Source organism: Anolis carolinensis, chromosome 1 (assembly GCF_035594765.1).
Source record: "Anolis carolinensis isolate JA03-04 chromosome 1, rAnoCar3.1.pri, whole genome shotgun sequence".
NCBI lineage: Eukaryota > Metazoa > Chordata > Lepidosauria > Squamata > Dactyloidae > Anolis > Anolis carolinensis.
The window spans coordinates 25,367,622-25,390,512 of record NC_085841.1 but is presented as its reverse complement, the minus strand read 5'-3'; the positions used below and the strand labels follow the sequence as shown (position 1 = coordinate 25,390,512).

At 39.0% G+C, this 22,891-nt stretch overlaps 1 protein-coding gene and 1 long non-coding RNA gene across 12 annotated transcripts in view; both read left to right on the top strand.

The window, feature by feature from the left end:
* The window catches only part of camkmt (calmodulin-lysine N-methyltransferase), a 796,752-nt gene that overhangs the window by 69,557 nt on the left and 704,304 nt on the right, over nucleotides 1–22,891 (top strand). The gene's annotated exons all lie outside the window — the stretch shown is intronic.
* On the top strand, nucleotides 9,644–22,470 carry LOC103279626 (uncharacterized). Its single transcript, XR_506897.3, has 2 exons — nucleotides 9,644–21,678; nucleotides 22,268–22,470. It is a non-coding gene; the product is annotated as an uncharacterized LOC103279626 (long non-coding RNA).

Below are 22,891 nucleotides of genomic sequence, written 5' to 3'. Positions count from 1 at the left end.
GACGGCCAATATGAACTAAATTTCTACCATGTACTTTTCAGACTGAAATGCGCATATTTGCAAAATATTTTTTAGTGTTCATAATCTCTTGCAGCAGCATTTATAAAAGGACAGAATAATAGCATACATAGTGTGTATGCTTAACTTTGCTCTATACTGTAATGCAGCTTTAACATGTGACATCATGTTACTTTTATATGTTCTAAATACATTTTTTCTGTGTTTGTGTATCTCATGTACAGATGTCCCCAAGATGTATACTGCCTTAACTTATTACTTTGGAATTTTAGCGGGTGTATGTGTGTGCAGGTTTTTCAACATATATAACACACTTAACAGGATTAAAGATTTGAATAGGAGAGAAATGTTGCGAAATTATAAGAGAAACTTTTAAGTGAAGTTTGCAACTCTGATTCCACAATATGAGCAGTGCATTGCTGTGCTGGAATGGCATTTTGATTACCTTACAAAAAAGCTGGAATTTGTAACTGATTAAATCATTGTTATCCCTTTTATTTTTCTATGTTACTGTAGTTATGTAGCCTTTAAATCACATAAATATACAGAAGATCTGTATATTTTAAATCACATAAATACACAGAAGATCTGTATATTTTAAATCACATAAATATACAGAAGATCTGTATAGTAAGGATAATAATATAGAGGATGGCTTTGACGGTATGGTGAGTGAATTAGAATCAGACATCCTGAGGAGTGAGGTTGAATGGGCCTTAAGAAGCATTGCTAACAACAAGGCAGCAGGAGACGACGGGATCCCAGCTGAGCTGTTTAAAATCTTGGAAGGTGATGCTGTCAATGTGATGCATGCCATATGCCAGCAAATATGGAAAATACAAGATTGGCCATCAGATTGGAAAAAATCAATTTATATCCCCATACCAAAAAAGGGAAATGCTAAAGAATGCTCAAACTTCCGTACAGTGGCACTTATTTCCCATGCTAGTAAGGTAATGCTCAAGATCCTGCAAGGCAGACTCCAGCAGTTCATGGAGCGAGAGTTGCCAGATGTCCAAGCTGGGTTCAGAAAAGGCAGAGGAACGAGAGACCAAATTGCCAATATCCGCTGGATAATGGAGGAAGCCAGGGAGTTTCAGAAAAACATCTACTTCTGCTTAATTGACTATTCTAAAGCCTTCGACTGTGGATCATAATAAACTATGGCATGTTCTTGGTGGTATGGGGATACCAAGTCACCTTGTCTGTCTCCTGAGAAATCTGTATAAAGACCAAGTAGCCACAGTAAGAACAGATCACGGAACAACAGACCGGTTCAAGATTGGGAAAGGAGTGTGGCAGGGCTGCATACTTTCACCCTCCCTATTCAACTCGTACGCAGAACACATCATGCGACATGCGGGGCTTGAGGAATCCAAAGCAGGAGTTAAAATTGCTGGAAGAAACATTAACAACCTTAGGTATGCAGATGATACCACTCTGATGACCGAAAGCGAGGAGGAGCTGAGGAGCCTTATCACCAAGGTGAAAGAAGAAAGTGCAAAAGCTGGGTTGCAGTTAAACGTCAAGAAAACCAAGATCATGGCAACTACATCTATTGATAACTGGCAAATAGAGGGAGAAAACGTGGAGGCAGTGACAGACTTTATATTTCTAGGCGTGAAGATCACTGCAGATGCAGACTGCAGCCAGGAAATCAGAAGACGTTTACTTCTTGGGAGGAGAGCAATGGCCAACCTTGACAAAATAGTGAAGAGCAGAGACATCACACTGGCAACGAAGGTCTGCATAGTCAAAGCAATGGTATTCCCCATAGTAACCTATGGATGCGAGAGCTGGACCATAAGGAAGGCTGAGCGAAGGAAAATAGACGCTTTTGAACTCTGGTGCTGGAGGAAAATCCTGAGAGTGCCTTGGACTGCAAGAAGATCCAACCAGTCCATCCTCCAGGAAATAATGCCTGGCTGCTCATTGGAGGGAAGGATATTAGAGGCAAAGCTGAAGTATTTTGGCCACATCATGAGGAGACGGGAAAGCTTCGAAAAGATCACGATGCTGGGGGAAATGGAAGGAAAAAGGAAGAGAGGCCAACCAAGGGCAAGATGGATGGACGGTATCCTTGAAGTGACTGAGTTGACCTTGAAGGAACTGGGGGCGGTGACGGCCGACAGGGAGCTCAGGCATGGACTGGTCCATGAGATCACGAAGAGTCGGAGACAACTAAACGATTGAGCATCAGCAACTACAAGCTTTAAAGGATGTTTACATTTTAGGGACACCCTATATAGTGACAAGAAACTTTTTATTATTGGCTTCATCTAAATTGAAATGAAACATAAGCAGAAATCCTATGTAAGGGATGAAGTTGAGATCAAAGATTTTTAGAGGTTTCACCTGAAGTGGAGACCAGCACACGACCACAAAAGGAGGGTTGCACAACACCTGGCAAGCTCCTGAGATGCAAAATAGAAATTTTCCTATTCCCCAATAAAAAGTCTCACCAAGTGTCGAAGCAGAGGGCACCTAGTTTATTTCTGGTCCAGTTGGAGCAGGATGATGGTCACAATAGGATGCAAGAAGAACCGGTATACCAATATACAAAAGAATCACCATTTTATACATTTTTTCCTTTTGAATTTCCTGCTCCCGCACACCCGGCCGGCTTCACGTTGATTGGTCGGGGGAATCCCTGACATCAGAGGCCGGGAGGAGCGGTCAGGGGGTTCGCGCGCCTCAGCCAATGGGAGCGCGAGCCTTGCCTGTGACGCCTCTCCCTGGCTAGCCGATGGGGAAGATGGAGGTGTGGCAGCAGGGAAAACACATGTTTTTGAAAGGATTAATGAGTGACCTTATATTGGGTCCATTGTCAAGTGGACCAGCAAGAGCCTTCGGGCCCTACAAGCCGGACCTGCCCTATTGATAAGAAGATTGGAATAACAAGTCCCTTGAATGGAGTTTGACACCTCAATGTCAGTTCCATTGTTCAAAAGTCAGCAGTATCTTTGATTTTGATGGGATTAGGTGATTCAGGATCCAGGAAAGATGGCATTGTCTTGGAACAGCTGCAGCATACCTGCCTCTCTGCAGAGGGGATATGCCATTCATGAAAGATAATTAAAATGTCCAAAGGTTGCTCAATTCATAAGTGTTCTGGTTTTGCCCTCTGAAGCTTAAGAAAGATGTGATGCCTAGGGCACCTTTGGCCCCTGATCCTGTGGCCATTACTGTCCAGGACGAAGAAGACTTTGGTTTTCTCCCATGTCAGCAAGATTCAACTTCTTTCCAGATGCCTTCTGTTGACATCTCCGAGCCAAAGCCAATTAAGGATGCCCTTGAAACAGTGCCGACTCTCCCAGATTCTCAGGAAGGTTTAGTGTTTGATCACAGGGCTTTTGTCCAAACAGAGAGATCGCAAAGACAAAGCTTTCGGAGAAGCGCCAGATTAGCGGAGCGTGGAGACTATGGCTAAGCCCTGTTCTCTTGGGAAGAATTTGGGAGTCAGACACCTGGCGCGGTGACTGTGACAAGCTCAGTTCTCTTGGGAAGTTTTAGGGAGTCAGGCACCTGGTTTGGGGGAGCTTATGAACTTCAATAAAAGTATTGCGCTGGGAACTTTCCTTCGAGGTGTCAACTTTACTTCTGACTGGGAAGCATCATCTTCTCTAGCTCTTGGAATCCAAGCGGCTTGAAGGTGCGCTACTCTTGAGTAGACCGGGCGCCGGTCTACCTCCTTGCCCAAGTTTGGACTGTGTTTCAGCTCCTGTTCATCTAGTTCCTGTCTTGCTTTGAAATCCTGCTTTTGGACATTTACTCCAGAGAACTCTTATTGCCTCTTTGATCCTTTTCCCCACTCAATACTCAATCCGAGTTTGAGTGTGTTTCGGTTTCTGGACTTTGGACTTTAATATTGGACAGAAGACTTTCACTTATTGGACTAATTTTGATCTTTCCCGAAAGGTCAACTGCTTTTTCAACTTTGCTGCTTAATTCCTTTTGGAACTTTATTTGCTTTAATAAAGATATTATATTGTTATTGGCCTCTGTGTTGATTTTCAGTGCTTTCGCTGCTTAGGGGTGTAACAAAAGAGTCCATTGAGCTATTGCAGATGGTGATCATGATAAGTCCATTAAGCAAGAATGTGGACCTAGGGCTGGCTGGTGGCACCCAGGTCAAAGGAATGCTGGCCAGAGTTCACAACGTGGTCACTTGCTTCACTTTATAAGAAATCATAAATTGTAATAAAAAACAATAAAATTGATAGAAGACATATATAGGGTTCATAACGGAGGAGAAAGGATATTCAGCATCTCCATCATGGTGGGAGACAGATGCAAGTTTCATCCTAGGTGCTACAAGGGGCTTCGATCTCCCCTGCACTTCCCATGGGGGGACAAAATGAGGTATCTCGGGGGTCCCCCACAGCCTGACAGGCGGGAGGCTTCTGGGGTTCCCCTAGAACTGGGATATGGTGCAAGAAAACAAGGGGTTCATGCAGGAGAAGGAAAAGGGGGTCCCTGATACCTTGGGAGTTCATAAAAGGCGCAAGGAAACCATTCGGGTTGTGTTGCTTATGCTCATTCATGAAGAAAATTTATGGAAAAGGGAACCAATTCATCTTGAGAGAGGGGAACTGGGGTCTTTGCGGCAAAAAGTGAGATAGTTTTCAAAAGTGTCTTAAGAGTGAAATGGCATTGGTCTGGTGCAAATCCATGAGATGCAGATACGGGGGTTTACTGTGGGGATTCCATATCCGCAATTTGTGGGACCGCATCCCCTCGTTCCCGAGGCGGCCCTGAGCCACCTTGGCCAAGCTGGCGGGGATCCGTGGCTCAGAAAGGTTTTTTTTTTTTTTTTTGGCAGTTTTTGAGTTGCAAGGGAATGGTGCAAGAGGTAGCTTTTGCAGGCTGTGAGAGTGAAAGTGAAAAGCGGATGTAATTTATTATTCTGGTTAACATGTAGCGAAGGCGGATATCGATACAATGAAGCCTTGATTGAGAGTAGCTACCTGCAGTTTTTGAGCTTCTGAGGCTATTCCAAAGTGGGAATACAGTGTTTCTTTGAGTCTGGGGAACTCCTGGCAGAGATCAGCTGGGTGTCAAAGCACTCTTAACCAGTGGCCATCTAGCTAATTTAAAAAACTCTTGGGAAGGAGGCTCCATCATCCTTCAAGGCACCGTATTCCACTGTAAAATAGCTATTTCCATCAGGAAATGTTTCGTAATGTTAAGTGGAACTTATTTTGCGTTGTGTCCTAATGTTTAGAGCAACAGAAAACAAATTTGTCCCTTCTCAATGTGACAACCTCTCAGAGATTTGGACATGGCATGTCCTCTATTGACCTCTTCTTCAAGCTAAACATACCCAGTTCCCTAAGTCGCTTCTCATAGGGCTTGGCTTCCAGACCTTTTTATAATTTTGGTCACCCTCCTCTGGACATGTTCCATAAGCTAGTCTTTGATAACATCACTATTAAAATTATTATACATAGAGGCTAAACAAGTAAGCTTTAAGAATGTAAGTTCCTGGTTCAAATTTCATACTTTCTAGAAATTTATTAGGATAATTCTTGCAGTACAGCTATTGCAAGTTGATTAATAATATCCATTCTCATGTGTAGATTTTTCAGTGCTGTTTTATCTCCCTTTAAAAGGTTATCATAGGCTAGTATTTAATTATTTATTTTTCTACTAAATAAGCAGAAGTTTATTTAGGTTTTCTAGAACATAAGGTGCCCAGTTTTTCAGGGAGCAAACTGAAAAAGATTGTATGGAAATTTTAAAATGTCACTTGTCACAGAAAAAAACTTGAGTCTCCATCTTCTTTCAAATAATTTTATATCACATCTAATCTGAACTCTATCAGATTCTCTGAATGGGGAGAAAATGTTAAAGCTTTTTGATATGGCAGATTGATTTCATTATGAGATAATGTACCATCTGTAAGTTCTATTACAGTTGTAAAGGGATCTTCATCCTTATCATTGATAGATCCTGTTGTAACTATTTGAAATGGCATAAGTAATCTTTTAACTCTCTTGTTCCTGGAATGTTTAATGGGCTACTTGTTTGGCATTTTTGCTAAAAGTATTTGTTTGGAAATGGATCCCCATCGTATTTATTTATATGAGGTATGCTGTGTATGATAGCAAATCATATACATGGTTTTCTTCTCCCAGATGTGCTTGTTTATTAATAGACATTGGGTTTTTATATGGAAAACCATTTAGGCATGTGATCCTCTCCACTTTCAATCTGAAGTAGAATAATACAGAATTTTACTAGCTTTTCTTTTCTACCATGTGTGCTATATAATTTGTGGTTCATACATGTACAAGTAAAGTCATAACGTATGTTAACAACTAGTACTTCAGACTGAAGTTAAAAAACCCCATTTTAAAATGCTTCCCTTTGTAGACTTATCAACAAAATTCCTTGCAAATAGAAAATTAGCTCAGCAGTGGGCAGACTATAACCTGTCTCTATGCTGTGGTTATTTCCTTTCTTTGGGAAAAATATGTTTGGAGAGCATGGAAAATCTGATTTCTCTAGCTGTCTGAAGTGTCAGTCCACTTTCCAACATAGGGATTTCTTTCTCCCACATTATTTTGTTAAGTGTGCACCAGCCTCATACAAGGATTGTCAGGCATCATTGCCAGCCTGAGGTCCTTTGTAAGCGCCAATCAGTATCATTACCAGATGTGACTACGGTGGCCGCAGTGCCTATGGTGACGAAGTATTCTCTGGTTAACTGCTACTCATACAACCAAATGCAGATATTCTTCTACACTGTATCATTTCTCCCTTATGCTGTAGATGGACTTCAGTTTAAATCTTTTCAAAATGAGAAAATAGATAGGTTAGGAAAGAATGAATGTATTATTGTGGAACCTGAGCTTTGGCCATAGAGTTTCTTCACAAAGACGTTTTTATTGCTATGTATACTCTCTTCTTTGAACAATAGCTTAGAAAGTATTATGAAATTATTGTACTCATGTCCAGCAGCTATTTTTCAAACATAACTATCTTGGCTATTTCATTTCTTTAAGCCACCAGGGCACAATAAGCACTGATTGCCTATAAAAATGCATTTTATAACTTCAACCTTTTAGTAGGAGCCGCTGAAGGGAAAAATGATTCAAAAACCATTGCAATCTATTTTTATGCATTTGTATGACCCCAAAATTGTGTAACTAATTTGCACCCTTTTATATAAAGTAAAATATATTTTATTTCTAGGTTGGTAGCATGAACAGTCGGTACAGTCTTGAAGCTACTTGAAACCTGTCACATTATGAAATATTTGGAAATCTGGCCTTCTGTGTTGTCAGAATGCTTATTGTTGTGGGTCTTACAAACTTTATTTTTTGTAACAGGTTATCTTTTATTGTTATTTCTTTCTTTTTTCTTTTTGGATTTTAGTTTCCTTTTTTGTTTGTTTGGTTTTGAAAACATTTGCTGTACTAGAGATAATGTATTTTTTTCCTGATCTCTAGGTTTAGCTGAAAATAGATTGTCTCAAGGTTATTGTATTGCTGGAAAGATTCAACCAAAACTGTAAAGGGGAAGAGGAAGTATTCTGTGAAGAAGGATTGCATTGTATCAGGTTCTTTATCTCAGAAAAAGGTCAGGCATGACACTGTTTATAGGAAGAAAGTGAGCATAGATAATTTTTTCTCCCTGTTTTCACAACTCAGGGCACCTAGTAAATCTGATGATTCAGAAAAATTTCTGGAGATTCGGGGAAAAAGAAGTGAAAGTCAGCACAGTGCAGTGGTCCAAACACTGGACTATGAGTCTAAAGATTAGGGTTTGAATTCCAGTCAGCCATGGAAACCTACTGGATGACCTTGTGCAAATCACCTTGCTGCAACCTGAAAACTTTGCCACGCTCACAGTGGGAAACATCAAATCCACTTCAACTGAGCCAACTCCCTCTAACACAGAATCCCTTTTCACTCAAGAAATTAGAGCCAGTCAACAGACAGATGCCTGGGCTCAAGAACAGATTCGCCAAGGACTACGTTTCCCCTTCTCACTTAAGAACGGGCTACTATGCTACAGGACTCATGCTTACATCCCTCCAGGCCCCGGCAGAGAAAAGGCACTTCATCTGTGTCATGACAGCAAGCCAGCAGGACATTTTGGGCTATTTAAAACCATGCACTTGATTTCTGGTGGCCCAAGATCCGCAAGGATGTGGAGAAGTATGTCAATACCTGCCCTGTATGCCAGCGTTCCAAGACACGAAGGGAGAAGCCGTCAGGGCTACTGCATCCCCTTCCCACTCCTTCTCGCCCATGGGAGATAATCTCCGCGGATTTTATCACTGATCTACCACCCTCCCTTGGATTCACCACGATTCTAGTAGTGGTGGACCTTTTTACCAAGTTGGCCCATTTCATCCCCTGCGATGGCCTCCCCACGGCCAAAGAGACTGCAGATTTATTCCTTCAGCATGTATTTCGACTACATGGATTGCCCAAGAGTTTGGTCACTGACCGTGGATCTCAATTCACCTCTCGTTTCTGGAAAGCACTACAAAAACTATTGGGCATAGACTCTCGTTTATCTTCAGCTCACCATCCCCAAACGGATGGGCAAACTGAGCGCACCAATGCCACTTTGGAACAATACCTTCGCTGTTATGTAAACTACCAACAAGACAATTGGGCTTCACTATTGCCTCTATCAGAATTTGCTTACAACAATGGTGTCCAGAATTCAACTAAAGAAACCCCGTTCTTTGCAAATTATGGTTTCCATCCACGTTTCTTTCCTTCTGTCATTGAAACCTCAGAAGTCCCTGCAGCGGAGGATTGGCTGCAGGAACTCACAGCAATACAAGAACTCTTGCACCAGCAACTGGATCCAGCCAAGGAGGACTACAAACGCCACGCTGACAGCCATCGCCAGCCGGGCCCCGAGATCAAGGTAGGAGATCGGGTTCTGCTGTCCACTCGGTTTTTGCCCTCCCACCGTCCCTGCCGGAAGTTAGATGCCAGTTTCATTGGTCCCTACCCAGTGGTGGCGCAACTTAACCCCGTGACTTTCAAACTCCAACTTCCGCGCTCCATGCGCATTCATCCGGAGTTCCACTGTTCCCTGCTCCTTCCGGCGGATGGTGTACGCCCTGACGCGAGCCGGCCGCCCCCCGCCCCTGTTCTAGTGGACGGAGAGGTTCAGGACATTTTGGATTCTCGCTTCCATCGCCACCGCCTTCAGTATCTCATTGACTGGGTGGGTTTTGGCCCCGAGGAACGCTCCTGGGAAGATGCTTCCACAGTCCATGCCCCCGACTTAGTCCGCCGCTTCCATCAGGCCTACCCTACCAAGCCGCGGCCCCGCGACTCTCGGAGAGGGGCCCTGAATGAGGGGGGCCTTGGGGGCGGGGATAGTGTGATGCCTCATGGGCCTTGTAGTCCTGTTCCTAGTACTATTGTGGCAGATGAAGATGAAAACATGAGGTTTTCGCCGGTTCAACAAGAGCTAGAGTCTCTTCACCTGCCGGATGTTGACGTTTGCCCTCAAGAATTCAGTAAACCAGGCCTTGGGCAGTACTCCCCTCCGTTTCCCAGGAAGGAATCTTATTCTAAAGACAGAGGAGTCAGAGAAGCTAATCGGAGAAAGGAAAAGAGATTTGTTGGCGGGAAACAAATCTAGGGAAAGAGATTTGTTGGCGGGAAAACGAGACCCAATATAGGTGTTTGGCGCGAGAGATTCTTTGCGGAGTCAATTGATCAGCTTCAGGAGAGAGATCGTGTGTGGACTTCGTACCCCAGTTCCTTGCTTCCCAGATCAAGTTTTCGAGCCTTGCCTAGCCTTGCAGTTTAACCACGGACCCTGCTCCACGCTTCATGTTTTGCCTTGTTTCCAGTCACGGATCTAGCCAAGAATCAAGTTTATTTCCAGCCTTGCTGTCAAGCTTCATTGGACTTCCAAGACTGACATTTCCCCACACTATTGCTTGGCAAGAGTGTGTGTTTCGGTCAAGTGGATTAAAACTTTGAACTCTAATATCATTTATTGGACAATACATTTTTGGACTATATTTGACCTCTTTTGAAAGGTCTGCTTCTGAACTATATTCTTCACTTGTTTTTATTGCTTTTATATATTTCTTTAATAAAGATATTAGATAGAGATTGGCCTCCGTGTATGGTTTTTGGTGCCCAGCAGCCAGGGTTCTGACACTATTGTTGAATGGGCAGATAAATCGATCCTACAACGATTAATCATCGAAGGCATTTTGGAAGAGCCAGGTTTTTAGGCTCTTCCGGAAGGAGAGGAGGGTAGGGGCCTGCCTGATCTCCCTGGGGAGCGAGTTCCAAAGCCGGGGGGCCACGACGGAGAAGGCCCTCTCTCTCGTCCCCACCAACCGCAACTGCGAGGGTGGTGGAAGCGAGAGGAGGGCCTCCCCGACGAGCGAAGAGCCTTATTATTATTATTATTATTATTATTATTATTATTATTATTATTATTTGCTCTATTTCTACCCCACCTTTCTGTACCCTGAAGGGGACTCAAGGCGACTTACATGGAGGCAATCGTTCAATGCCTTAAAAACATATTTATTTTATTTTTTTATTTATTACAAGCATTTATATGCTGCCCTTCTCACCCCCTGCCCTTCTCATTCAGGGCGGCCTTACAATTTAACATCATTAGACGCTGAAAAACCAATATAAAATGTAATATATAAAAACAATTGCAGCTAAAATAGATAGCATTAGTTAAAACATCCATATAAATATACATTCAAGGGCACATTCCAATTCATGATATAATACAGACATTAAAAATAAATTAGATTAAAAACAGCTATATTAAACATTTAAACTGTTACATTAAAATCACACCATCCATAATTATAATTCATGCCTTTCCATAGTCAATTCCGTATTTCCAGATCTGTTATTGCACTGCCCTATTCACTAAAAGCCTGATCCCATAGCCAGGTTTTAATCTTTCTTCCAAAGGCTAGGAGAGAGGGGGCTAATCTAATGTCACTGGGGAGGGAGTTTCACAGGCGAGGGCCACCACTGAGATGGCCCTGTTTCTCGTCCCCACCAATACTTCCCATCTATTTATCAAACATCACAAGAATATTTTGAAAATGTTACTGGAAAAATTTCTATGATTTCGACAGCAGTTTTCTTGTGTTAGCAACTTGCAAATGCATATTGTTTTAAATGTCTTCCCTTTTTTATTTGCACAGGTAGACAGTAGACTCTGTTTTTTAAAAGTTGGCATCATATTCTGCCCATGCTCTCTCCATAATTCCTCTGATCAGAGACTGTATAGATTTCGACACATGGGAATAGTTTGGAGATGTGTATTCTGTTTCAGAGGAAACTGTTAATCTTAGCAAGCAATTTTCTGTTGTCAGGAAGTGGAAATTTAGAAAAGGTGGTTTCTCATCTGTTAACAAACAATACCTCAAAATTTAGCTAATGGCCCCCTTCAGTGCAGAGAATAGATGGCAACAATTGTAGTTTTAGACAAAACCAAGGACTATGTGTTTGGCTGCTAGGTGTTAATGCAAATTCATTCTTCTGCTCATTCAGCCCTAGGGCTTCTATCCTTTGATTTAATTAAATGTAATTGGTTACATTGCTCTCTTCAGGCCCCTGAGGTGTTTTTGTTTATTGCTTACCCTTCCCAATAATGCTTCAATTCAAGGCACAAATCACTGGATAAATAAGAGCTTTTTATCCTATACTGGATTTGCAGGGAGATTATTTCTCTCAAATAGTTTTAGTTTACTGTTAAAAGGAAATGACAAGTGAAATAAACTCATTGGGTGGCAAATGTAGTATATCTAGAAGCAAGGAGTTAAGTAGGATAAATTACATGAGATTAGGAAAAGGAATGGAAGTTGCATTGCTAAATTGGGAGAGCTTGCAAACAGACTAGTGAGAGCTATTGACACCTAAATGAGCACAGTGGTAACTGACTGATCTAGATTTTAAAATCAAGTTATGAAATTTCTTGGAAAATAAATTCTTTTAATCATGGATCTTTTTGTGTATACATTTAACAAGTGCCTATGTTAACAATAGGCGATGAAATCATATTAATACCCAAAGATATTAATATCAACATGAAAAGGATAATTAGCTTCTCTTTTTCATAAAAGACATAATACTAGGATCTGTTTGATTTATATGCTTCAGATATCAAATATGAAACTAGCTAATACAAGATATTATCTCTTAGTGAAGGCCATTGTTTCTCCACTACATCACGTGGAAACATTTATAGTTGTATTTTGACAATCTCTGCTATCAATCTTGTGATAACTCTTTAAAAGTGTGGAAAGGAATTGTGCTGTGATTCAGTCAGTCTATTCATCTTGACACTTCAATTCAGCTTTTAGTACCAAATCATCTTGACGATGTCTTCTGTGCTTTGCATATTAATCTAGTTAAATGTCCACTTAAAAGTCTTATGAATTGCATGGAAGACTTCCATATCTCCTGTTGTGTTTCGTTCTGATAATTATTTAGTTCTGACTTGCTTTCACAATTAATTTATTAACAAATTGTGTCATACTGCTTTGTCCAACTGACTCTCCATATCCATAAATTCTGCATCCATGGATTCAACCACCTATGACTTAAAAATATCTCCCTCCCTCAAAAATAAAGAAGTTGAAAAGTGAACCTTGATATTGCCATTTTATTTCAGGGATGCCATTGTACTAGACCATTATATATTCACAGAGGGCTCTAGAACCAAATCCCAGAAAATACAAAGCCCCCCTACTAATGTATGTCAACGAAGACTTGGATTTATTATGTTAGAAGAAAATTACATGCCATGATAAAAGCTCCCAATTTTTTTATGTTCTTACTAAAACCATTGTCTCATATGGAGAGCATGGCCATTACTACAGCCAGAAGGCTGAACTACAGCCTTCTCCCTCTCAAGTTTGTATTTTGTTATTATTTCCATTAATTTATATAGAAACATCAGTGTACCTGCCATTGTACATGGCCTAAAAAAGGGTTTCCTAAACTTCTCTACTCGGGACCCCTTTTGACCTTTTTTACATGACCCTGGGTATAGGTATATAAAACAGATATAAAAATCAACCAATTTACTGATAACAAATCAGCATTTGCAAAGTCTGATTTTTTTTTTCTTGAAGTACAGAAGCAACATCTTCTGCAGAATCCACTGTAAACACTGCACAACAGGTTCGTGTAAATGTCTAAAACAGCCACTAAATGATGTTCTGAAAGAAATTTTGAGACCCCAACATTGAACTAAGGAGCCCATAGTTTAAGAAGCAGTGACTTAGAATAGGTAATTAACAATTCCCTGTTGTTATGCTTACAATCTAAAAAAACATGAAATATGAGGAGAGAGGGTGGCTGGAAGGGGATTACATCCAGCAAACATTGGCTGCTCTTCTCTGCCCTTGAGGTCACAGCAATGGCAGTTGAGATGGAAGGAGCCTAGGCATGATGGAAATTTCAAAGGAGACTAAACTGTCTCCTACCTTCCCATAGAAAGAGTACAGAAATGATTATTTTAGTATAGCAGTACCCAATTTAGCAGTTCCTTTATTTTCAACATTTACTTTAATTCAATCTTTAGATTTAGTTAGGTATGCAGTACGTATATTTTCAAAATATCACTTCCTTTACAATATCTTTTATTTTGATTTATTATTTATTGTGTCTTAATTATGAATCATCATTTGGGTTTTTTGAAGAGCTACATATGTTCTAAAAATAAAAGCTGTTGTTGAACACTTGTCCATTATATTGCATTTCATTGCTATTTGCCAACATGCTTTCAAGTCAACAGATAATTTTTAATCTGGGTTTTGTTAAACCACTACTATTTTTTTGGTCCCTAGCAACCATTTGGCATGCAAATTAGGTATTCTCAGGCTTAATGTTCTTTATTTGTATAAAACAAATACATCATTAATCTGATTATGTTCTTGGATGGGAATGTTGTCCTCTGATCATTGTGGATCATTTTATTATTAGGCATACATCCAAAATAAGATTGAAACATGGCACTTACTGTCTGGGAAATTAATATTGAAGCATTGTTTAAAGATAAAAGCATTTTGGAAGAAAAGGATAATGCTTATCCAACTACAGTCATTGCTTAATACTTAGGAACATTTCTTATCCATAGCTACAATGTGGCATGTCGCACCAAATACAACTAAATTTTGGGACCAATGATTTTGAAATAATTTTGTGTTTGCCAATTACTTGGGCCATATTTCTGAAATATGCCATACTTTGTCTTGAATTCATTGTCTGAGGGTGAAGCAAACCCACCTTATCAGAAACATGGTAGACAGCCCAGTCCTTCTCCAGTTCAGCCTGAGTTTCAACCATGTTGAAGCAGCAGCAGCAGAAGACGGAAGTAAGATGGTCTTTCCTATATGCACGACAACTATTATGAATATGGATGGAGTGCCAAACATGGCTAGTGGGTGTAGTCTTTCAGTAAAAGTAGGGGGAAGATGACCTAGGGATACACCTGAGTCCCTACTGAATAATTTTGCCTAATAGCTAGCTGCCTTAGCTAGTTGTACAATTTGCAACAATGGCATGATATGCCATGGTGTTCTAAAGAGCAGCAGGTAGACACTGGCTATGATCCCATAGCCAAACAACTTGATTCCAAACAACAGACCTTCTATCAGCATTTTGTTTACTGTGATATGTCTGATGGAAATCTTGGATTTTCCCCTCTCTCATAATTTAAAGACATAAAACTGTGGTTTGTTTAGCTACTCCTACTGAAGAACTCTCCCACTGAAGAATTGTGGGGAATCCTGCATCATTGTGTCATGGGATCATAGTCATTGTCTTGGCAGTTGAATTACTATAGAGAAGGCAGGGTATATTTGATAACATTTGACCTCCTAGGTCCCTCCAGTTTCAATCAAGACCCCAGTCTTCTAAAGAGTAAGTAAGAGGAAGCAACACAGAAGATAAAAAGACTGGCCTCCCTTCCCCTGTTCTAATTTGTCTGCTTACTTCTTAACCAGAAACCTACTCTTTATTTTGTCTAACCATATTAAAGTTAACATTTCACTGATTTATAAATGTATGTAGATATGCAATTACAAAATGCTGTACTATTAATTTGAAATAAATCTCACTATACATATAGGAATTAATTGTGCTTGACAAAATGTAATGGCTGTGAATGCTTTAAAATTCCTTTTCTTTTATATATTTATGAAATTATAAAATGCTTTGCACCAGTTTCAACTATGCCTAAAGTAGCAATTTCATTAACAAGAGAGCTTTTATAAAATGTACCTGTCTTGTAAGTATTGTCATTGAAATAGCTCAGTTTTGTTAGAATGATTTTTCATTCTGTTAATCTTTTAAGAACAGGTTAAGGTGACATTTGATATTTTAATTTGTTGGGGTGTTGTGGTAATGAGTGTAGTTTTAAAATCTAGGGCTAGGGCTTATATTTATAATATTTTAAGCACTATTATGATATTAAATACTTTACAGCAAGGTAGGTGCAGTGCCACAGATAATGAAATGTCACAATGTCACCCTAGATTAGGGTTTTATTTGGTTCAGTTGTTTTTAATGCTGCTAAATACTTCAATTTTAACTGCAGCATATAGTACTGATAGAGTTCTCTAATCTTTATTATATGAGACTTAACTAAAGAGATTATATTTTAAATGTAATGGTTGGCATCTACTAAATGTGATTCGTTTGATTAAAAATAGGAAACAAAGCAAATATATTGTCTGATATATTGAGAGAACTACACTGCATTTATTTATCAGCTCTAAATACTTCATAAACTGAAACTGTCCATATGTGTGGCTAAGATAGTGATACCTTGATTTCTCATTGTTTTGTGCATAAAGCTGTTTAAAATATTTTGTCTAAAATTACTTTCAGGCTATGTGCATGAGGTTTATATGAAATATAAAATAATTTTTTGTTTAGATTTGGGTTCCATTTTCAAGATACCTCTTTACCTATGTACAAATATTCTAAAATCTGAAAAAAAACAAAACAAAATCTAAAACACTTCTGGTCTCAAGCATTTTGGAAAAGGAACACTCAAACCTGTATATTGTTTCAACACTTTCCATTTTCATTCATTCATTTTATTTTGCCTTGTATTATGTTTCCTCCCCCAAGAGATAAGTTCTTTTTGTTTTCATATGTATTCTAATTTCAATTTTCCCAATCCCCAAACAAGTTATATATTTGCTTATTAGCTGTGTTTAACTGAAAATAAATAAATAATCGAATTGTGATAATAGAACTATTTTTCCTCACATATAAGTTTCAAATTGCAAAAAAATCTAGATCAATTCTAGAATAGATCAGGATTCTTACAACTGTATTGAATTAATATTTAGGTTCAGCTTCAAAATACTAATAGCAAGAGAAATTGTTTGCTAAATGCTGGGAGCATAGTAAGTGCAAATGAAAGTATTGCCCATGTCTTGGACCAATGGCCAATTAGAACATTTAATGAAGTCATAGGAAATATATGTACTCTCCACATGTGAATATTTCATTCCATCATTGGGGTCGTTATTTTGTTGTTTCCATTGTATTCCTTCAAGTTATTTCCTATTCATAGTGACCTTAAGGTAGATGTATTTTTTTTCTTTTTTTGGCAAGCTTTGTTTAGAGTGGGTTTGCCATTGCCGCCTTCTCAGGCTGAGAGAGTATGATATCTCCTCATGGCCAAGTGGAGATTCAAACATTTCATTGTAATTATTTGGCATCTCCCCATTCTATACTTTCATAATAATGTTGGTTTGGTTTATAGAGCTTATAGATGGATGACAATGTATTTTCTTTCCCATGGCCTCTTTTTTCCTGCTGGATATATTGGTATTTCATAGAGAAGCCAGGGCAGAGATCATTCTATAACATGATGAAGTTTCTTGTATTTCTGTCCCACTGGGAATCCGCTGTTCAGTCAGTTCAAGTGGAGTCATGTGGACTGTCACTTGAAGAAGAACAGAATGTTGTCCACCTTACAGCAATTTACCTCCTTGGAGGAGCATTATCCACATGACTCCAACAATCCACTTTTTTCCTGTTGTAAAGACTCTTCTTTCTCAACAGTAATAGGAGAACAGGAGGTAAATCAAATCCTGCGGTGCCTTCCATGCCTTTTGTAGCATGATGCATGTAGAACAGATGCTGCTGTTTAAACATTTCTATCCACAATATATGGTGCTTGTCCATACATAGGTTGTATTTAAATTTGGTGGGGGAAATCTAGTTTTAGCTTTGTCTTATTTAGAAAATTTGTTAGGTATTAAACTAATAAAACAACATAAACAATGCAACAATATAATATATTAAAATACAATAATAAAAGAAAGGCATGTCAAAATGTTATATTTGTGTGGTAATGTTTTGTGTAATACAATTAATTGCTCAAAGCATGTAATATAGAATCTTGACAGTATACACAATAACCAAATAATATAAGATAGAATCAATTTTACTTGACTTGTTCTAGTTCTTCTTTATCTCTGGATTCTAGACTCACGTTTCAAATTAAAAACAGAAAAAGATCAAATATGTGCTTGCATATACTCAGTCTTTGTTGTCTTGTGCTTAATGAGTTCATGTCAAAAAAGTCTCATAAAGGAGTGGAGGCTTAGACATGACTCCTACTGGTTAGTCCCAACAAAAGTGGAACTTTGGAATCCATTGCTGGAAGGTAAGTGGTAGATGGTGAGTCATCACATTGGTAAAAACTCTTGATTTGATGGCTTTAATCTGGTTGGGACAAAAAAAAGATGTAAATCTTAGTTTTCAAAAAGTGCTGAACTCCTCCACCTTCTGACATTCTGTTTGAGTTTGTTGAGAGAGCAAAATAAAGAGCACCAGACTAGTTAATTTGGGAACTTTAAGTAAGTAGCATACAAGAATCACTTTTTAAAAAAGGCAATGCCATCATTGACGGTGCCCTGTTTCTATACAAATACAGTGTTCCCTCGCTACTTCGCGGTTCACTTTTCTCTCCCTCACTGTTTCATGGGTTTTTTTGTGGTCCAAGGCATTCTCAGAATGCCTTGGCCCTTAATGCTATCCAATCAAAAGTGGTATCTATCTATCAAACTAACCAATTAAATAACACAAAGCAACTCATGGCGGACTAGGCCGCGGTGGCGCCTGTCTTTCTCACATGCGCTCTCGCCTCGCCCACTCTTCCAGGAAGGCTTCACTGGCCTGGGAGTTGCAGGTTTACAGCCTTCTCTGCCAAATTGCTGTCCCCCTCACCAAACTGAAACAACTACAGTGCATAACAGGCTTGCGAAGGAGAGAAAGGCCACCTAACTACTAAAATAAGGTATAAATATTAATATAAATATACTGTCCCTACTTTGCGGATTTTCACTTATTGCGGGTGGTCCTGGAATATAACCCCCACGATAAGTGAGGGAACGCTGTAATTGGGTCTGAAATTATTTCAAGGGCCTGAAATAATTTCAAGGGACTGAAATAATTTCAAGGGAATTTTATTCTGTCTAACTAGATGCCCAAACAGAAATGTCTGGTATTCATTTGCAGTCCTTTGATTTTACCTGCCATGCATTGAAAGATCATTACTAAAAAGGGGGCATGCACAGCTTAATCCAACATCGTATCCATCAGTAGCAAAAAGTAATGTTCTATGAAAAAATGATTTGAATATTTGATTGTAGTTAGGAATAAAAATCACTTAATGAAAATAAATGTATCTCAGTGCTCAACTGTGGAAATTTGTAATTAAAATATTGTTTGTGCTGTCATGTTATCAGTTTCAACTTGTAGTGATCTTGTGATTGAGAAATCTCCATGAATCTGGGTCATCAGTTGTTGTTGTCATTCCAGATTACAGTGGGCCGTAAGGGGTTTTCTTTGAAAGATTTGTTCCAAGGACATTTGCATTTGCCTTCTGCTAAGGTTGAGAGAGCTTGACTTGTTCTAGATCAGGGGTCCCCAAACCTTTTAAACAGGGGGCCGGTTCATGATCCTTCGGACCGTTGGAGGGCCGGACTATAGTTGCCCACCGAGCAATAATAATAATTAATAATAATAATAACAACAAAAACAATAATAATAATAAAGAGTGTTGGAAGAGACCCTTTGGGCCATTGAGTCCAATCCCCTTCTGCCTTTGTGCACTGAAAGCACAAGCAAAGCACCCCTGACAGATGGCCACCCAGCCTCAATGTTTATTATTATTAATAATAATAATGATAATGATAATAAAGAGGGTTGGAAGAGACCCCTTGGGCCATTAAGTCCAACCCCCTTGTGCCTTTGTGCACCAAAAGCACAAGCGAAGCACCCCTGACAGATGGCCACCCAGCCTCAATGTTAATAATAATAATAATAATAATAATAATAATAATAATAATAATAATGAGGGTTGGAAGAGACCCTTTGGGCCATTGAGTCCAATCCCCTTCTGCCTTTGTGCACCAAAAGCACTAGCAAAGCACCCCTGACAGATGGCCACCCAGCCTCAATGTTAATAAGAATAATAATAATGTGATTTTGTGATATGAAATCCAGCATATCTATCTTGTTTGCTGTGTCATACAAAATAATAATAATAATAATAATAATAATAATAATAATAATAATAATAATAATAAGGGTTGTAAGAGAAGAAGAGACCCCTTGGGTCATTTAATCCAACCCCCTTCTGCCCTTGTGGTGGGGGCCGGATAAATAGCTTTGATGGGCCGCATCCGGCCCCCGGGCCTTAGTTTGGGGACCCCTGCTCTAGATCATCCAGTGGGTTTCCATGACCGAGTTGGGATTTGAACACTAGTCTTCATCAGTAGCCTTCAGATTTGTAAATTTAAGTTCATGGCTTCTTTAATTGAGTCAATTCTTTTGATTTTCCCTTCATCTTTTCCGAGCATTGTCTTCTTTTCCAGTGAGTCATTTTGTCACCTTTTGTCCAAAGCCCAATAGTTTAGTCATTCTAGCTTTTATTAAGTGTTCATGTTTAATTTGCGCTTATATCCAGTTATTTCTATTTTCAGCAGTTCGTGGTCTCTAGAATTTTCTTTCAGTACTACTTTCAGGTGAATTGGTTTTCTCCCTGTCCAACTTTCACATCCATACATAGAAAATATTAATGACCTATAAAGCCTCCTATAGAAACTTGCCAGAACCATTAAAGCTACAGAGAAATGTTTTCTCTCAAGCTCACCACCAACACAGGTTTGCTTGGTGGAGACATAAGAAAGAACCTTCTCAGCGGCTGCTCTAACCTTTTTTGGTGCAAAGTATAGGCTGGCACCTTCTTTATTTTCCTTTCATTGGCTGGCAAAGATTTTGGTTAAAACTAGCTTTTAATAGGTAGTTGTTTGCAGGAAGGCTTCTCTATGGTAGGCAAGGGTGCACCATGTTATATCTTTGTGTTCTATTTTAATGATTTTATCTTGTATTTTAACTTGTTATTTTAATTGTTTTGGAATTGTATTGCTTTTAGCTTATTTTATGAGTGCCTTGGATTCTAATCCATTCGGAAAGCAGCATGTAAATGGAATAAATAAATAAATACATGGAAATACTATGCCTTGAATTATCCTACATTATATGTCTACACACACACACACACACACTTCATGATCTTATCTAGTTCCTTTTTAGCTGCCCTTACAGCTCTTGTCTTCTTCCAATTTGTTGACTGACGTCTCCATTTTTATTAATGATTGAGCTAAAGTATAGTCTTTTAAAAACAATGTTTGTCACTGAAATAGTTTACTATTTTCTGTTAGTAATATGGTGTCTTTTGCATATCTTAAATCTTTGAGGATTCTTTTCCAGATTTTCATGTTTTCTTCTTTAGAGGTTAATCCTACTTTGTGTATGGTGTGCACCACTTTGCTTCCATGAGAGATTATTGCAAAGTTTTGACAGATGCATCCAAATCTTTGTGTTTTCTTTTTTTTGGGAAGTGAAATTCATAGTCTGTGGTCCATTCTTTCATTTTCCATGTTTGTTGGCAAATTTTTGTTGGATGGATCTGTCCCTGAAATAGCTACATTGGTATGCTATCTGTGGATGATGATTTATTTCCCCCAAGTACTTTGAGAGCAGCTGTCGCTTTACCTTCTAAAAAGTAAGAAAACATAAATTAAGTAAACAAAATTCACATTCCATTTACCATTCAAGGTAGCAATCTATGCACACATACAGAAAGTAGAGTTGCTGAATTCATTGCTTGTTCAAGTTCAGGTGTACCATATTCTAAGAAGGACCATCTAATCTAAACTTCTGCAGATGGCCAACTAATATTTATTTCAAAATCACCAGTGAATCATATGTCAGAGTTTTGTAACTACTGTATACATCATTTCTGAAGTGACAATAAGTGATTGTAAGAATCAGGACCATTCAAGCGGCAAGCATTAAGGACTCAACCACCTGATTATTATTGAATAATTTACAGCTAGGGTGAAGTAGCTAAAGAGTAATAAAAGAAATGCAAGCTTCTCTGTAGTTAGAGTGAATGTTTTGGTGAGAGTGAGTGAGTGTTTTGGAGCAGAGTGAGAGAGAGCAAGAGCAAAGTGAATGAGGAGTTGCATGAGTTGGAGGTGTTGGTGCTGCTGCTGCTGCTACAATGTTGAGCTTCTGAAGTTTGAGATACAGAGAGTCTGTAGGAACACTAAAGATCAGAGAGAAGAGCTAAACGATGGTGAAGGTATGAACTCATTGGGAGTATAAAGGGTATAAAGAAGGGTTGGAAGAGAGTCAAGAAATTCTGCCAAGACTGTTATAAATACTATATAAGCCTTTTCTATAAAAGATAAAAGTAGTGATTGTCTACTTCTTAATTGGAGGAGGGAGTGGTTCTGCTAAAGAAGGGGGTTGGCTTGTTGCTAAACAAAGAACCCAAATAATTTTGCTGCAACACTATAATCTACTAACTTCAAAGGTAGTTAATTCCAATGTCAAACAGGTGTTATTAGGAGGACCTTGACAGCCTTTCAGATACATTTATCTAAGTCATGTTATCTTTCTATCTTTCCTTCAACAGACTAAGGATACTCAGTTCCCTCAACTGTTTCTCATAGGGTATGGTGTTTATAACTTTTAAAAGCTTGGTTGTCCTCCTAGATACCTTCACACCCATACATATTTTTGGTGATACCCAGTACTGGAACAATATTCCAAGTGTGGTTTGACCAAATCAGAATAGAGTGGCAATATTATTTCTCTCGATCTAGACACTATACTTTCCTGAAGGGAACCTACATTTTTAAAATTTATCATTTCCTATTTGGGTATAGATCAAATGAAATCATCACCAACACCATCATCGCCATCATCTTTTACCTGCCTCTCCCTATGCATTGAGATGCACATTCCAGATTCAAGTGAACTTCTTTTCCTCCTGTTGCCGCATAAACTTTTGGTCTACTGAATATGTTTTTCCTACACTGTCATTTCCTCCCTACAATTTTCTTTGAGCAAGAGTCCTGGATTCTGCCTCCTATTTTATAGTAGCTGTCACCATGACACATCTATTTCCTGGTAACAGGAACAAAATGGGTGAGTTCCTTCATGGTTGCTGTCAGCTAAGCACTGCGCTCTGGAGGTATTCTCAAAGATTCTGTTTGTTCTGGTTCATAAAAATTCATCTTCTTTTTAAAGACTCAAGACGTCAGCCCTGATATCTATTTTGACAAGGATCCATTTAGATTGCTCCCAGTTCTGGTTCTCTTGCATGATCAGACAATATGCTGCTGCCACACCATTTCACAGAATAAGTGGTGGTATGCAGTAATTCTTTAAAAAATATCTTAATTTACCATCACGTCAGTCTTTGATAGATCCTTCTTTTTTATGCCTTTAAAAATGGTGTGAATATTTCAAGTTAATAGAATAAAGGAGCTTTGTTATTGAGTATTAAG